This window comes from Lemur catta, chromosome 13, assembly GCF_020740605.2.
Source record: "Lemur catta isolate mLemCat1 chromosome 13, mLemCat1.pri, whole genome shotgun sequence".
NCBI classification, from domain to species: Eukaryota; Metazoa; Chordata; class Mammalia; order Primates; family Lemuridae; genus Lemur; species Lemur catta.
The window spans coordinates 38,220,695-38,223,853 of record NC_059140.1 but is presented as its reverse complement, the minus strand read 5'-3'; positions in this window follow the sequence as shown (position 1 = coordinate 38,223,853).

The following is a 3,159-nucleotide window of genomic DNA, read 5'->3' as shown; positions in this document are numbered from 1 at the left end:
TGAGGAAAAAACATATATGTGTAATCCACCATCTTTAACTAGAGGCTTAATCCTTTTCTATGGCTAAAATGACATATTTTATATTGATATATATATATTTGTAATATATGTGTGTGTGTGTGTGTGTGTGTGTGTGTGTGTGTGTGTATGTGTGTGTATAAATGAGTGAATAGGAGATGAGAAAATAAAGATATATTGTGATCCTCTTTTCTCTTACACACACAGCCACACATCCACATGCATACATACAAACTGCTCTAGATATCATCTCCAGTGTTTTCCGAATTGCCAATTTCAGAGATCACTTTTCCGTTCTCATTTCACTGAGATTCTCAGCCTCCTCCTTTGTGTCTGCTTTCCCTTCCCGACTTTCATGACACCAACCTTCCTTGTTCCTGGCAGTCTCCTCTGAATTTCTCTTCTCCATCCATTTCACTTGTATTCGACCGTCAACATTTTACTCTTAATCTCTTCTTTCTTTTTTTTCTAATTTAACTTCTTCTCAAACATTTCCATTCAGGTTTTCTTTCATTAGTATCATTAAACCATGATGAACAAATTTTTGTCTTTAACCCAGAGATGTCTCCTAATTTTCTTTGTAGATGCCCTATGGTATCCTAAATCATTATAACCCAGATGGAATTCATTACATCTCCAGGACACTTTTTTCTCTTCCAAAACAATTCCTGCCTCTCTTTTCCCTTAATGTGGCATATCTCAGATAGGAGTCAGCAAAAGTTTTCTATAAATGCCAGATAGTAAATATTTTAGATCATTTGTGGGCTTCTGTCACAGCTATCAATTGTGCTGTTGTAGTGAAAGACAAACATTGTCAATAAACTAAGCAAACGGGCGTGACTGTGTTCCAATAAAATTTTATTTACAAAAACAGACAAGTAGGCTGGATGTGATCCTCTGGCTATAGTCTGCTGACCCCTGAGTTAGGTTAATGGCCACTCTAGCCAGAAACCTCTTAACTGAGCTTCACCTCTCACATCTAACTGGTCAGTATGCTGTGATGACTCTAGCTTTCCAGATCTTCCCTGTTCCACATCCCTATACACACTTCTCTCAGAGACTCATGTTTTCACCTGTCAATTGTGGAAGCTGCCTACCCAGTCTCTCTGCTTTATGTCTTGCAGTCCTCTAATCCAAACTTATCCTGCAACCGCTTGTTTAATACACTCAGTGCTTTGCCAACATCTATATGGCAGTGCTTCTTCAATTTTAAGTGCATAAGAGCTACCTGAAGTGTTTGTTAAATTAAATATTTCTGGGTCCCATCCTGGAGATTCTGATGATATACTTCAGAGTTGGGTGCCAAGAATCTGCATTTTATACAAACACCCAAAATAAGTCTATGGTGCATGATCCTCGGATATTTGAGAAACACTAGCCCATGGTAAAGGACAAATGTCATTGCATGGGACACCTCCCTGACCTGTCTCTTCAGCTCCACCTATCACACCCCCTTCCTAGCTTGCTGAGGGTTAGCCCTTCACCTGAACTGACCATACTATTTCACCCCTTTCAGTTTGCCCACATGATAGTCATTTTTCCAGCAATGCCATTAACCCCCCTGTCTGCTTGGCAAACTTCCTTTAATGCTCAACTCAAGTACAAACTTCTCTGATGAGTTTTCTTAAACTCTGTGATTCTTACCATGTACATATCTGTATGTGAGTACCTGTAACATATTAACTGCTTTTATTTGTTTATTAATCTATTAGATTGTGGGTTTCTGGAGAGTAGGGGCTATGCCTATGCCTTTTGCATTTTTGTATACCAATACTTTAGTGGATAAACTAAAATTATATGGTCTATACCCTAAAAATCTGTTGATTGGATATAAGAATTGATGGAGATATTAATATCTGTATTTTATAGATAATTAAATTGAGGCTCTAAGATATTAACTGACTTGTTTGAGGTCAACCCGATTGCAGAAACAATCAAGAATATCCTCCCCCCCCCCTTTTTTTTTTTTTTTACTTTGGGTGTTTTTTTCCATGGTACATGCTGCCTATCTAACATGATGGGGTTATTCTCTGTGGTCAAATGAGCCTTGAATCCTGGAAGTGATCAATGGGATCTCCCAGTTTGGGTACAATTTTTCAATCTGTTGATTCTTTAATGTGTGTCACTTCTGAGACTGACTAATGACTGAAAGTCAGTCACTTCAGAGTCATTTCTGTCTCCAACCTTGGCCTCTATAATTTTTTGGATTTCTGGACCTTCACATCTTAGGGCTGCCATATCTCTTGGTTTTCTTCCACCGATCGAAATTGTATTTATTATGCCTACTTTTGCTATAATGAATTGTGTGGGCATTATTATTATTATTGATACTTTATAACTAAATGTTCAACAGAAGGTGATTCCTTCCCAGGTGATTGCTTAAAGGGTACTTCCTATGTCATCCTTTTCTGTACTCCTAACGTAGCCCCTGGGATTCAAAACACCCGTATCTCAAGGTACCCAGCTGTAATTAGGCAGCTGAAATCTAGCAAAGTTTAGAGATAAATGATAAAAAGCTCTGGAACACTAGGCTGGGTTTGACATTATATGAGAAAAGAGTAAATGCTAATTCTGGATTATTTGTGGTCAGTAAAGAAAGGGATCATGTGCTGAAAAACACAGACAGGTGAACTTTTACAGCCATCAGTAGGCAGTTATTTAGTGCTCATTTCATCTTGTATTAAAGTTTGTTACCACCTCTGTCTCCTATCCAGTAGGAACCCTGCATTTTATTAATTTCATCCTACTTTGAACATAGTAAAATACTCAAAAGGAGCTTGTGAAATGAAATGAGTAATCTCCAAATTTCATTTCAACCCTTCGCCTTGTTAAAGTACAATAATGATTAAACAGTGAAATGCTCCAAAGGCAGGTTACCAGAGAAAAAAAGGCCTTAGGGGCTGTTGGAAACTATCAACCAGATAATCAATCTTGGGAATCAGAATGTCTGTATATCTGGTTCCTCACAACCATGAAACCTAACAACACAGTCTAGAGACCAGAAATGTGGCATTTTAATTTAACAGCTTTCACACTTCCTTGATAATTGTCTGTTTAACATAAATAATGCCCACTTGTAATGTGCATTTCCTTTAAACACTTAATCAATTAGTATTTAATAATAAATTAGTGCCCACATAG